This window comes from Amblyomma maculatum, chromosome 5, assembly GCF_055883805.1.
Source record: "Amblyomma maculatum isolate TAMU_Amacu chromosome 5, ASM5588380v1, whole genome shotgun sequence".
Lineage (NCBI taxonomy): Eukaryota > Metazoa > Arthropoda > Arachnida > Ixodida > Ixodidae > Amblyomma > Amblyomma maculatum.
The window spans coordinates 148,693,934-148,709,619 of NC_139348.1; the positions used below are offsets into that span (position 1 = coordinate 148,693,934).

General features: G+C 44.9%; 1 protein-coding gene across 1 annotated transcript in view; it reads left to right on the top strand.

The window, feature by feature from the left end:
• LOC146189906 (somatostatin receptor type 2-like) overlaps positions 1-15,686 on the top strand; it is a 167,626-nt gene that overhangs the window by 124,268 nt on the left and 27,672 nt on the right. The gene's annotated exons all lie outside the window — the stretch shown is intronic.

The window sequence follows — 15,686 nt, forward strand, 5'->3', positions numbered from 1 at the left end:
AAAGACGATGCATTAGTGCGAGTTTCAAAACTATATAAGGGGAAGAGGGGTTCTTTCTTTTGCAGCTCCGAAAAAACCCTATTGGTTACAAGGATGGAAGAATTGGAACGCACCAGAATCCAGCCGTCCTGTGAAACAACTTTTAATGATGGGATTTCAAACATGTTTACACTCTTCATTCAAATAGTCAATTTTGTTGCCTCAATTCTGGATTTGAAATCAAGACTAGGAGCACCGTCTCAGTTAGAAGAGGAAAATACGCCCACAGGCTCCTTCGAGGAAGTCGTTGAGGACGACGACTGCCGATGTCTTGTCGGTTAAATTTCTGCTACTGCTTCCTGAAAGATCCTTTGGATGGATCAAATTTTCCTGCGGTTCTGCCTTTCGAGACACGATGAAACGTGCCCTGGGAGCCTGTTTTAAGACCCATTAGCTTCGAGTGAGCACACGACTGTGATTTTGTTTCTTTCATGGCGAATTTTGCAGTTAACGTTTTGTTTTCTTCAGCCTTCTTCGACACTTTGGTTGTCTGCGGTTCCGGGACGCTATTTCGCTTGTTCTCATTTTCGCGGATAAGTCTGCGGAATATTTTCTAGTTGAAAGTACATTAGTAATCGGGTTTACTGGGACTTATTCCGTATATTCAGAGCTTCCAGCATGACAAGACTGCGTACATTTCACGGCAGGCCCGAATTCAATTCGTCATGTGGCTCATCCTAGCCTACTGCAAAAGCCATGGCCAAAGATGAACTTTGTTTCATTATCATACGCTTGAAATATTGAATGCAACTGAGAGCAGCGTCTATTTTAGAGCGGCTTATACATTTTCTTTGTAATTTCTATGAATATTCTTCGCAAGCCTTCTTTCGTAGCCCTATTATCCAAGTGTAAGAGCCACATACTACATCTCTCCTCTCTGTCTTGAGACCCTTTATACCGCCTTAATGCCCGGGTTCACTCAGTGGATGTCACTCTTGCCTCGATATCAGTGTAGACCGTTGGGAAGAGGTTACAGTGCGCAGGCTATCATCCGCGACAGAAACAGGTGATATCCCATATACTGCTTGTTAACATTCCCTCTTATTCTGACTTGCTGCTCTCTACCGCGTCTTCTTGCTGGTATTGTCTTGTAAATTACTATATTACCTCGTTCGGCGAATTCACTCATCATTTCTGCAAAGTCAACGCGACACAAGATGCAGCCGGTTGCTGAGAATAGTTTACCACAGGAAGAGTTGTTCTGTGGGAACAAGACAGCAGGCCGTTACATTTTCCCACGCTTTTGCGCTTCCTTTTATATATATATATATATATATATATATATATATATATATATATATATATATATATATATATATATAGGCATAGCCTGTGTTTAGATCTGTCTGATGCTGCCCCTTATGGTGTAAGCAGTGAAAAAAAAAGGGCAATACATGCAGTACTAACCAAATTATCGACCGGTTATAGTAAATATTACCATCGTTATTTTCCGAGTCTACTTTACTGCATGAGATGGACTCGTGATCTGTAAATACAACTTTGTACTGCACTCTCCGCGTCCTTTCAGCATGGTCGCTTTTTAACCTTGAGGCTTCACCTAATCAGTGTTCCAACAGCCAACTGCAACCTACCTGAGTTATGCCATTGACTTTCTGCTCACAACACCAAATTTTCTACAGAACAGAGCCCTTAATGCTAACGCATAAATATATCAATGCATGATCAGCACTCCTGGAAGGAAGAAAGGCTGCTGTGCACTTACGGAAATTGGCTATATTTTCCAGGGATGTTATCACACGGTGAGCTACAACGATAATAACACTTTTCGCCACAAGAAGCACTACTTCTGCGGCGAATGTTTGCAGCGTTCGTTTTATGCTATCTTTATGGCCAAATTAGAATGATAGAACCTCGTTTCTCGGATACCGGAGTGGTCAGTCTATCCAATACAAAGCAAAGTTATTCCATTAGCAACATGAGCCTGTATTTTCCCTCAGCTCCACCATTACAGACTCCATTAGGTCATTCGAATGCTTGTGGTCAATGCTGCGGTTAAACACTACTCTTAATGTTTGATATGATTGTACAGAGAAGCCAAACATTTATGGAGACGAACACTAATATATACCTCAGTGTAGCGCGAGCAAAATGTCTCCCCTTTCATTAGAATGATTTCAGTATTCGTGAAGAGCTCAGTCACTTTTTTAAGCGAGAACTACATTGGCCACAGTCTCGCCATTTCACCGTGCCTGTCCGAAAAGCGAAGAAAGAAGAAGTCGTGGGAGGCGGCATCCGGCAGCTTCCAAGTAGAGCCTCTCCTTTCATATGGGAGGGTGATACTACAATCAGTCTGCCAGAACCCTTGCATTCACGTTATCTCTAGACCACGCAGGCACGTTCATACGGCTCACTTAAATCGGGGATTTATAGGTTGGTTAGTAGCTTACGCCATCGCGTCATCGCGAAGGTGGCAGTGAAAACAGAGAAAAAGAGCTGTCGTAGTGGAGGGCTTCGGACCACCGCGTTATAGAGGCTTTCGCCTCATCGCACTTTAGTGGTCAGAAGTGACCCCTATGGCATAAATAAAGCTGAAACAACAGAGGGAACTACTATGTGCAAAAGCCATGTCTATTTTTATGCCGAATCTAAGCGCAGCAATGCAGATAGCTCTCGCGTAACTCTAGGTTTAACCAGACGCTAAACCATAGGTAACTTTTATCTCGGGAATTTCACTTTTTCTCTCTCATAGCACTAACTATACTTTTCATGTTTGTTTACAAGTTCCGACATTATTTGCCACGTTCTAATTTACTCGCTCAAAGATGCTCACAAAACATATCTGTGAACAGCATAAACTGCCTTAAACCGTCCTTTATATATTTCCCTGAACAGGTATCACGTGCTGAGTTGGTGAGCCAGTGTTGCTGTACTCTGCTTGGGCTTCATTCAGCTGATGACTTCTATCTTAGCTGCATTGTTGCTGGCTCTTCTGTATGAATTTACATCTACTCACAGTGCGTTTGCCTTTAACTTTGCGTACCCCCGTGCGCTAATGCCCGATGGGGCGATTTGTACGTATTCAAATAAATAAATAAATAAGTCTGCTGGAAGATATTATTCAGCTGATGACTTTTATCGGCTGGAAGATATTTGAAAACAAGAAAATAAGAACCTTTTTTTTTTTTACACCTGTTAGATGCCTCCAGATGTCTTTGCGTCTTTAAATATACAGTGTCTGCGCACGAGGCTATAATCTCTGTTGATTATAGTAGGCAGGCGTTCCATGAGCCTATGCAGTTCACTTTCTTCAAGTCTTCAAGTTAGACATCGCGAGAGAGTAGCAGTTCAGCGTTTCTCCAACGACCATTCGGAGATCCTCTCGATGATTCTCGTTTTATTTCCTCTCGGCAGCGGTCCCAAGAGCCGCAACTACACGAAAAAAAAACCTCTATGCATGCCACGTGCGCACAGCACAGGCAGCAACAGCAGCAGCAACAGAGCAACAGGTGATGACGTAAGATCGTCTCCCGCTCACGACCCTAACGGTAGATGGCACGATCACATGCGGCCGGTACTCGCAAAGTGGAAGAGGAAAGATAAACGGCTGACATAGATGCTGAGTGCCGGTTGCAGTTACTTTCCACCCGGTCCTTCCATCTCCTGCGTTATTACCCCTTCTGCCTTCCCCTGCATTTTCCACGTTCCTTCGCTTCGGGCACACTTTTATAAGTTAGCATTCCACAAAGTTGCTTCTTCCTTAGCGTCTATTTCGGATTCCCCTCGCTCTTTTTTTTTTTTTTTTCATTTTAACAAGCCATATTGTCAACATTGCTCAAATTTCAGGTTTTTCTTTTCATTTTTGAGCCTGTTTTTCCATAAGAGTCCTTTGCAGTTCTCCAATCCCTTAATACCTGCCTGCTTGATGTTTATTCCCCGTCTGTTTTTTAACCGAGCAGTTTTCCCGAAATCCTCCATTTCCACTATTTCCGGTTTTCTTCTCTTTCCCATTTCTGCTGAACGATTTCCGCCTTATTTTCCCGAAAAACTTTCCACTTCCCTCATCACTCCCCATTTTGTCGTCGCTTCCTCACCCGCCTTTCCCTTCTTCGTCTTCTGAGGTCCCTTTTCCTTTCGTCCCCTCGTCTGGTCGTCGTCAGCGCGGCTTGTCATGAATTATATAGCGCAGAGGATCCGGGGATCAGGAACGACCTCGCGAGTCCCCAGACGAAGGTGTTTGTTCCTTAACGCGGGCTTTCGGACGAAGATTTGGCACAGAACGGCTGAGTAAAGAGGCGCCGTCACTTGTGGCCTAGCGAGGATAGCGTAAAGGTGGACGGAGACGGCTTTTATGGAGGCTCCGTGCTTTATTACTCGCCACACGGCCGGCCGCTCCTCAAAGGAAGTTTGCTGATCGACAGTCCGTGAAAGGAGCTTCGCTGTTGTATTATTGAGGAAGCTGGAGCATCGTGCAGGGACACGGGTACAGAAATAGAGCAACAAAAAAAAAAAGAAGTATGAGAGATAGCTTGATGTCTTTGCGGGGGAAGCCTCGTGCTGTTTTCGAAGCTTGACTCCAGTTTTGCAACTGGATCTGCGTGACTTCGACCTTTCTGTTTCGCGTGTGCTTGCATCTTTCTCCATCCTTATTCGTTCTCGTTTCCTATCACAGTTCAAGCCTCTACATGAAAATCCTCTCGGCCTCGTTCTCTTTTATGTACAGCTGTTTTGCGAACCAAACTCTTCGCCGTCCCAAGGTGTTAGAGAGTCACAGAAGTTTCTGTAAATTGGTTTGAATTCTTTCTCCTATTCCACGTTTTCAAAACACAAAGCGCAAGGAAACGAGGAAGAAAAGTTAGAAACGTATACCTAACCTGCGCCTTCCCCGTATCTGTTCCCCTAGCCTAGTCTCATGAGCTCTTGCGACATTGATCCTATAACCACGTCGCTTCTATCCCGCATGCCCGGCGAATTCACCGACCTAGCTTCAGTTTCCAGCCACTTCAACTTATCGGCATTAAAAATAGTTACTTTTTTAATCAAATCAGTTTGCACTGCGAATTATTTTTTCACAGTGGGAAGATTTGCATTTGCCTTGACAGCGGATGTCAGACCCCCTCTCTTGTTTCAATACCTTCGTCAAACTTTAAAATTTTCTTTTGTTCTATCGGAAGGGCCAAATTTTAAAAAACCCTGTATCGTCACGCTATTTTGGAATATGCATAAGTATCGTGCTTACTTTGAGCAAAAGTTCAAGTAAGGAAAGGAATGGGGAGGCGAGAATTTTGATTATGTTCCGGCTTCTCTTTCTTCCGGCCTGAATCATTTTAGCGATAGCTCGAATAAAAGGACGTAGAGTCAATTCCAACGCATCAAAGAAATGAAAAGAAGGTATTACTCCGCACTCTAAACTGAAAAAAAAAGACATGATTATATTCTATCGCTCCACCAGCTGGAAAAAGAAACAGGCAGGGTGGTGCAGTGGTGACGCCCGACTGCTGTGCCGGAGTACCCGGGTTCGATTCCGACCGCGGCGGCTGCGTTTCGATGGAGGCGAAACGAAGAGGCGTCCGTGTGCTGTGCCAACGCCTTATAGGAGGCGTTGGCTAGCCCCCGCCGCAAGCGGCGGTGACCTACCTGCCCCAGCCTCATCAGGGGAGAATCATGGAATAGGCGCATCATCTTCTGGAATCTCGCACCCAGAGAAGCTAGTGCCGCTTTCGCTTTCTTGTAGGAAGCACTACGGGAGGATTCGATCGCATGCTGGAGCGTTCAATAGTGAACGACGATTGAATTTATTTATTTATTTATTTATTTATTTATTTATTTATTTATTTATTTATTTATTTATTTATTTATTTATTTATTTATTTATTTATTTATTTATTTATTTATTTATTTATTTATTTATTTATTTATTTATTTATTTATTTATTTATTTATTTATTTATTGCGGGAAATGAAATATTCCAGAAACAAGAATTCGAACTGCGTCCCGTCTTTCCGTACGACTCTTCTTATTTACTGTTGGTCGGTAATGCGGACACGCTCACGGTATTACGTGGTTCTCGGGGACCTATCTTCAGATATTTTTGTATAGCTAAAACGTCGTTAAGGCAGTCTACATTAATGATTTGTTACGGCGAAATATGATTCCAAGCCCAGCTTCGTGGACATTTTTATTTCTCATATAGCAGTTAAACATTGTAAATACTGTTATTAACATACGCATACGAGCCTATAAATCTTGCGAGGCGTATCATTATCGTAGTGTCCCGGCTCATCGCCAAAAAGCCAGTCATCACCCAGCCTCTCATTAAGCGCAATACTGATTACGTCAAAACAATATAACCAAGTCATGGCTTAAAACGCGGGCCCCGCAGTTTGCGAAAAATAATTTTCCAAAAATTAAAAAATAAGGAAGTCCTCTCGAATTTTGTGGATCCCAAGGTCCAAAGACGGCCTAGATAACGAAGATAAGCGTTCTTTTGTTCTCAAGATAGGGATGTTGCTCCAATTACATTGCGCTCATATCTTCCCGTCGAGAGTTACCTTTGTCCACAATTTCTGCCTGTGTCCCGGAGCGGCATAGAAGAATTATGCTCGAAAAATCGAGGCCTAATCAACTTATGCGCATGGCGCGCATCGCGCACTTGAAAGAGGGTATAAGCTAGGAGCACTAGTCTTCGGATCAGGTTACTTTCACAGCTACTTCTCCGACTGTACTACATGGGTCCATTTGTATTTTAGCGATGGAGCGAGTGTTTGCTCCTTAAAACGGCCTTAAATGATTTTCTTTCCAGAGACCTCATTATCACATGTAAAGATCAAAGGGTGTTCGATTGGAAAATAACAAAACTGCATAATAAGCGCATAAGGTCAAAAGTCATCTGATGACCTTAGCGAAGAAACTTTCATCGTAATATTTTTTTAATCAACTCGAGTGCATGAAATGTTTTTCAGACTTTTTGAACGCACGTTTTTGCTTATCCTCCTTATCGTTGCACTTCGTCGGCACTTTTCTCGCATCAAGGTTTTGACCAAAGAAAATATGGATATGTAAATTATTCTCCTTACGTATGCATTCGAGACTTTGAAGGGGAAATTAATGAAAGCAAAGCGTTTTTTTCTCTGAAGTCGACACAGCGCGGCGGCCTCTTTTCAGAAACAAAAGTGGTAATCGCATTATGCCGGGTAAAATATCGACGAGTGTTGCCACAGTCGGTTGCCGATTCGAAGAGCGATACGGCTAACATCGGCTCATTAGCATACTGCCTACCAGATCCACCGCTTTAGAGGTCGGCAATTTGTTCTTCTCTAGCTCTGCTCAAACTTGAGTAGTTTCTCGCTGCGTCCAACGAAACGAACCTTCGATGGGATTCCTTTTCATCCCGAAGACTTACGCGGCCTAATGATTGTGCCCTAGTAGCAAGAAATAATAGCCGTTTGTCTGCCTTGTATTCTGTTTTGGTTATACGCTTCTTAATGCAGTTTTCTCTCACGGAAAGGTCGCCACATCTAGGATGAAAATGATCTCGTGTGGAGGCGAAACGAAGTGGCGTCCGTGTGCTGTGCGATGTCAGCGCACGTTAAAGATCCCCAGGTGGTCGAAATTACTCCGTACCCCTCAACTACGGCTCCGCTTTCTCTCTTTCCACTTTCACTCCCCCCTTCACCCCTTCCCTTACGGCGCGGTTCAGGTGTCCACAGAGCAAGTGTGACAGATACTCCGCCTTTCCCTTCCTGTTAACCAATTATTATTATTGTACACCCTTGAAAACCAATGGTTGGCGTTCCTCATTAAAGATGTTCATGATAAACAAGCGCCGCGCTCATTTTTTTATTCGCAAGCGTTTTGTCATGCCGAAATGCAATCTTTATAGACAAAGCTTTAATCAGACTTTCGAAAACGTTGATTTAATTGCCAAGTTTGAAAATACAATAATTTTAATGTGAGTAGGCTTTACAGTGGTCATACGCGTGAAGTGATTAGTAGTTCTGGGCAAAACTGTCATCCTTAATTATTATTTTTTTTTTCGCACGAGTACACATTACTAGTATACGTCCGTTTTGTGGTCTCCAGTCTCAGGTATAGTCTGGATAAAGTCAGTGAGGGTAATCCTTGTAAAAGGAATCATTGCTAAACATTAATCTAACAACAGAGAGGATGAGGAGTAGGAGAAAGGGAACTTAAGCAAGAGAGCGAGGGACGGTGATGAAATGTTTGATTTGGTTTATGACGTTTAACGTCCCAAAGCGACTCAGGCTATGAGAGGCACTGTAGAGGATTTTGATCACGCACGGTGTTTTAACGTGCACTGACATGACGCAGCACATAGGCGTCCTGCACTTCGCCTTCATCGAAAAGCGGCCGCCGCGGCCGGGATTCGATCCCGCGTCCTTGGGCATAGTAGGCGAGCGCCATTAACCACTGCGCCACTCCGGAGAGGCGAGTGATGAAATGAGAGTAGAGGATGTTGCGCGGAGGATAGGAGGGGCCTTTGATATCAGAAGGCTGGGCTCCTGAGAAGAACTATACCACGGATGGATGGATGGATGGATGGATGGATGGATGGATGGATGGATGGATGGATGGATGGATGGATGGATGGATGGATGGATGGATGGATGGATGGATGGGTGGGTGGGTGGGTGGGTGGGTGGATGGATGGATGGATGGATGGATGGATGGATGGATGGATGGATGGATGGATGGATGGATGGATGGATGGATGGATGGATGGATGGATGGATGGGTGGGTGGGTGGATGGATGGATGGATGGATGGATGGATGGATGGATGGATGGATGGATGGATGGATGGATGGATGGATGGATGGATGGATGGATGGATGGATGGATGGATGGATGGGTGGGTGGGTGGGTGGGTGGGTGGATGGATGGATGGATGGATGGATGGATGGATGGATGGATGGATGGATGGATGGATGGATGGATGGATGGATGGATGGATGGATGGATGGATGGATGGATGGATGGATGGATGGATGGATGGATGGATGGATGGATGGATGGATGGATGGATGGATGGATGGATGGATGGATGGGTGGATAACACTTTATTTAAGCAAAGGAGTTTGGGACTCGCGGAATAATTTACACCCTCTAGGGTGCCGTAGCCTGCATTGAAAGTTGAGCACGCTAACTTGTATTTCGACCCCCATCGAAATGCGACGTCGTGATGGGTGGAAAACCTCCATAACCACTCAGCCACTGGGTATGGCGACAAAAGAATGCGAGTGCAATAATTCCCGGTGGTTCCGACATATTTCATTCCCCGTTTCACGGCGCAGTACGTTTTCGGCACCGACATGGCGGTAGTGGGAATTTCTCTTGTTTGCAGCAATTCCCAACCTAGAACCTTTCTTATGTGTGGAAATTTATTCCGTCACAATTTCCTCACCATCAACCCACATATCACTACAGGGTGAACTGGGGAATATATAAGGAACATTTCATGGAATGCACATCGTATTCCTACGATGGAAATTTTTGCAACGGGAGGCTGTGGGATGTAGATACTCCGGAAGTGTCTTACAAAGTGCCTTAATTTCTTTTCGTAGACTAACTAGGATTTTCCTGGAGGTATCATCAATGTTAAACGTCGTAAAAGCTTGGCATTCTTTTGAATGCCAAAGGAAAAGCGCTTCGTTTTCCTTTTTAGATTTGCAGCTAGTGTCTTCGTGACTTAGCAATTGACTTGTGGTAGATTCTTACAAACTAAAATGGTGAAGAGAACTCATCACCCCTTCACCTTTTCAAAGCGGTCTAGATGTCCCCAGAGTAAAATTGTAAAAGTGCACACACGTACCTTCTTCTCCTTGACGTCACCGAATCAGTCTTCCCAACGTGCTCCTCATGACTTTCCGTAAGACGTGTCCTAATCAAATTCCCCAGAGTATCTACAACAAACTATTTAAAACCCCTCCAAAGCAGCCTTCCGGCGGCCTCCACGGCTGCTAGTGCTCGTTGCATCGCCTGCTGGGGCATAGCGCAACGACGTCTACTTGAGTTCCAGAATTGAAAAGTAATGTTGAAGTACCCTCTCCTCCAGAGTTTTTAATGAGCCCCTCCTAGGTGCCATTTCGTGCGTTGAGTGGCTTAACGAGTTGAGCGAACGAAGAGCACAGCGGAGGATGAAAGAGAGTGAAAGCGAAGCTCAGCAGAGGATGAAAGTACATCGATCGCTATGCAGCACGAGAAACAAAGCAAAGGAGGACGGTATGACGGGGGTAGGTGAGAATATATTGAGCAAAGTGAAGGACGAAGGTACGCTGCGAAACGCTGCGGTCGAAGATATGCGCGCCACCAATGTAGAGGCCACGTTACACCGTCATTAAACACTGGTCTGGTTTGATTTGTAGGGTTTAACGCCCCAAAGCGCCCCAAAGAGGCACTGTAGTGGAGGGCTCCGGAAATGTCGACCCCCTGTGATTCTTTGACGTGCACTGACATCGCACAGCACACGGGTGCCTTGCTTTTCGCCGTCATCGAAAAGCAGCCGCCGAGGCCGGGATTCAATCCCGCATCCTTGGGAACAGACCATTGCACCTCCACGGCGGGGTCCACTAGACACTGCATATTCCGCATAAGGTCGCCTGTGGCTCAAACACGGTGGCATCTGCGCAGAAATTTAGCATTTCCGACTATCGTAACCGTCGGGTAATTTTTAAGAGAGAGCTTCACTATGTCACGTGTCAGCCAAGGTCAACCTGGCAGACCGCTTGACCTTCAACGAGCCAGAGGTCACAGTGCGGGTATATAGCTTAACTACGGTACCGCATATGGTGTACCGTCAGTTGATTTTCACCCTTGATTGAAGCTAGAACTTCACTACGGCATATATAAGCTAAGGTCAACCTGGCAGGCTGCTTGACCTTCAACGAGTCGGAGGTCACAGTGCGGGTATATGGCTTAAACACGGTACCACATATGGTGTACCACCACTTGACTTTTGACGGCAGATACAGCCTCACGTGCCCCCTCTTGTAGTTGACAGGCGTCATCGGCTCCAGTCCCGGCAGTTGCTGCAAAACCACGTAGACCTGTGCCTAACGATAGCAAAACCAACCAAAACGACCTTTTCTCCCGCCTTTCTAGGTTTAACAGGTTTAAACATCATCCATTTTTTTTTTCGCGACAGTCAGAGTCAGGTGTACACTATTAAATTCGCTGGCGACGGCTGCCGTAAAACGCAGCACGTCGTCGATGCCTCACAATAGATCGGTATTGACATAGCGACAACTGTTACAGAAATTAAGTTTTTTGCTCGTGTGTAAAACGAACAGTTAGAGAAGAGAACCCATAGAACCGCGGCTGCGCACTTCAAAACATGCTTCATATCTTCACCTTTGCTTCGAAAATATTATTTTATGTACATAACTCGGAAAAGAAGAAACTCCTGCCGATTCCATCTGTGCTATGCAGAGCGAACGGCTGAGCGACGTAGCATTACCTTGATAGCTGTTTCAGTCATCTGAGCACAGCAAATCACTTGACCTTTGCGAGGACCTCATTTGCGCACTCCTTGGCGATCACACTCGAGTCGCACAAAGAAAGAAAAAACGCGCCGAAAACGTGGACTCGTTCTCTACAAGCGCACTTGGTTCTTTCTTGCAGTATATTTGATATAAATGGACTCTGTGAAATGCCATTCCTTGCGATGGCCCTTCGAATTGAGGGTCCATTATACGATGAACAACGGCTCGTGTATGGCTTCATAATGCTCTTTCTCTGCTCACTTCCAACTTTATGCCGCGTCCTGTTCGGTACGTGCTCCAGCGCCTCCAAAACACGTTCACGCCCAGCGCATGCGCCGTTGCATGAAACGGTACGCCTCGTGGCGGTCTTCTTCAAAGTTCCAGTGTCGTAGTAGAACAGTAAGAACATTGAAACATCAGATGTGCGAAATTTATGCTGCCCGCGATACATACTTTTAAAGTGCAATTTCAGCCACACTAGCAGAATACCGAGATCGTGAAAAATACAAATTACGGTATTACCTTTTTTGCCCGCCTTCCGAAGTGGAAAAATTTACGTTGGAAACCACTTTTTGACGGCCTATTTTTTCACCCGAAGAAAATGCGAGTAATGATATGCCCTTATGGCACCAGGATCACTCACTCTCCCCGGGTAGTGAGATGCCCTTATGGCACCAGGGTCACCCTGAAAAACCACTTTTTGACGGCCTATTTCTTCATCCGAAGCAAATTCGAGTAGCGAGATGCCCATATGGCACCAGGATCACTCACTCTCTTTGGGTAATGAGATGCCCATATGGCACCAGGATCACCCACTCTCCCCAGGTCCCTCCCGAAATCATCTCCACCTAGAGTTGCATATAAATGGCCTGCGAATAAATGTTCTCTATCACTGTCCGCAGTGGCGGTTTCTTTTCGGTTTATTATCAACATGCAAGGGCTATCCACGCTTCTGATACTCGTTCTCGTTTATCGCCTTGTGTATGTGGCCAATGTAATGCGCTGCTTATGCACCCGGAGTCTGCAGTATCTCTGTCACCAGCATTAAGATGCTTTGCCAAATCTTAGATCATGCGACCGCCAATTTCTGACCAGTACTAGTTGGTGTCTTTGGCTTCGAGCAGTCATCGCGACGAGCCTTGCCCGGCGAAAGTGATGCTACTTTCGTTGGCACCTCGTGCAGTGGCGGGGCATGACAGAGTCTCCCGACAAAAAAAAAATGTGTAGGGTCATCATAACCACTGAAAGAACTGGCGATCAGCAAGGAAGTTTTGATCTCTCTTTTTGGAGCGAATTGACGTGCCTGGAATGCCGCACTATCCTAGTGCCCTGAACATTCGCCTCGCATACGCGAGGTGTGGGTTCGATCCCCTACGCCACTCAGTGCTAAGTGGTAATGCAACGGGTACAATCTTTACCCTGGCCTGATGCTAGGCTTAAATGAGGTGAAAATACTGAAGTTGAAATTTACCTCGCTACAAAGGTAGCGGAGGCCAAGTAATAAGCTGTAAAAACAGCTTTTAAGAGCCGTGACCTCCTTGCATTTAAAGCAGCGCACGAGTGTGTGGTAAGGCAATGCACATACTAATGCATTAATAAAAATAAAAATTAATAAAAGTCACATAGAGGATACAAAAAAAAATCATAGCGTGCAATTGATTTAACGAGATTCTTGTTATGTCAATATTTTTTATCCGTGAATATCTGGTAAATGCATAAAAAATTACTTTGTGCCATGGAGGTCTTTGGCTGAAGTTTCCCTTGTGCCATCAAGATCCATCACTATCATCATCACCACAAATATCAGAATCCTATACACGTACGTGACTATGTGCCACGTACAAAAACTGCAGTAAGGCCCTCCTCCCTTCACCCCTCCTTCCCTCGAATCGGGGCCAAGCTTTGAAACTCATATTGATTCTTATGACGTGTCGTGTTCAGGCCACATGTAATTAATTTTTGAAATTTCTGTTTGGCTTGTAAAATTAAGATTACTTTTAGCATAGGGTAAACAAGGGCACGCTGAGTATTGTTCAGTAATTTGAAGACTGCAGCTAGCACCCCTGAAAGCTCGCTAGAAAAGAATACGATCCATGCGACAGCACATTGAATTGTAATAAGATTTATGTCAGGGCATTAAACTGGACAAAAATAAACACAAACTAAATTGGACGGAGAAGTTAATATCAGCGAAACTTACTGCGTTGTTTAAAATAAATATTCAAACGGCCTTTTAAATACAAAAGTAAATGATGGGCACGATTTTATTGGCAGTGACGAGCTCAAGGTCGCTGGTACGCCCACATCTATACTTTGGTTTTCAGTCTTTTAAGCACTACAAATTTGTAGCTTCGTGTATTGCACTACGCTCCTGCCCGTCAGTGTGTTTCCGTTTACTTTGAAAGCGCACTCATTTTTTGCCCCTTCAAGTACAAAGGTTTCGCAAGGCACACCGCGTGTTTTTCATTTCTGGGAGCCATCGTAAAGAATCGATCGAAATAATTGATTCCACGCGGGAACGTTCCTTGGAAACAACTCAAAGTTTCGTAATCACTACTGGTCTCTCAAAGCTGGAGTCTGTTGTACTGCTGTCTCATCTTAGCGCTTGAAAGAACGAAGGGCGCCCTTCAGCGTATCTCTGTGCGTTCATTTCCATTCTCAACAATTTAGGCTCTCACTTTTTTCAACTGCAGTTTATTCGAGTCCACTGTCCATGGGAGCGCCTGCACGTTTACGACTAATTCTCTAGTCGTATTGCATAAGACACTATAAACTGCTTCCTGCAGTGAATCGAGTCTAACTCAGCTTTTCCGCTGACTATTCAAATACTCTTAAACGACGAAAAGAACAGTTGAGCCGACGGCAATGTATGTGGCATACGTTATATATACCCGCATGCTTATGAAATTCCCCGCTATCACTTTGGAGAGCGATTATATAGCAAACACCTTTTGAACGTTGAGTAAACAGACATGAGCCGCTTTTATAGCGTGCTACGAATTCGCGCTCTGTAACCGAGCGTACATTATCATTTTACACTTGCGAAAGTGTGCTGGTCGGCCCCATTGATCTCTCGATTTACTCTCATCAAGTCCTTATGATACTCACCGAAACCGTGTACTCCATCTTACTCCCTCCGTCGTTGTCCCATTTTTGATGCACTAACTTTACTTGCCAAGGTGAACGATTTCAGTGATGAGCCTGTGGTTCTCATGCGTTAAAAAGCAGGAAAAAAATCCAAAGAAAAAAATACTGTGTCGGAGCGTGTTCGATCCCAGTAATTTCTTGTGGGAAATGGGCACTCAAGTTCATAGCCAAAGCGGCGCTGTGTTTGCAAGAAGGATAGTGATGAACCGTCTTTGTGCGTGTTAGTGGGTGATAGAAATGCGATATCAGGTTATATTGGGGTGATGTGAAGTGATTAAGGTGATGTAAAGTGATTAAGGTGATGTAAAGTGATAGGACAGGGGTTCATATGGTGATTTAAAAAGTAAAAAAGAACGATATAGTTGTTCTGCGACGATCATACGTAGATATCCTCTTCTTCAGGTTAATTAGCAAGAGTGTTAACAGGAGCTATGCTGTCTTATCATTGGCGGCAGAGCTTCGATGACGTCAGCAAAGGTGGTGTGAGCGAACAAAGGGACGGAGGCACGTTGAGGCTCCTGTGCGCGGACACCTGCGCTGACGCTGAGGAGTGGATAATGAAGAGGGATAATGCACTTAAGAATATTGCAGTGCGAACAAGATGGTGGCAGTGGCGTTTCAACAGTATAGGCAAGAGTGAATAAAAGATGGTCTCCCGGTGTTTTCAATGGCCAACAAACAAGGCTCGGAGTGGCTTGAAAAATATCTATATAAGTCATTAGTGTGGTCAACTTCTGGCTAGCGCATTCGGGCCTTGCTCTCGCACACCATGACCTAGAATTTACTTTTTGGTGTGAGGTTCACTCTCTCGGATTCTAGGATGCACACACACACACACACACACAGTGACATAATATTGTCACGTCTCGATAGAACGCCAAGGAGGACCCAAAGATAGGACGGGTTTAATAATCAACCAGGACGAGTCTTGCGCTCAAACTTCCTTCTCTTCCAGGCTCGCGCTTGTGGGGCCAGTCATCATCTTTGGCGTCGCCTTCTATGCGGCAATGCCGAAACAAGCAGTAAAAACAAGGCCTGGGG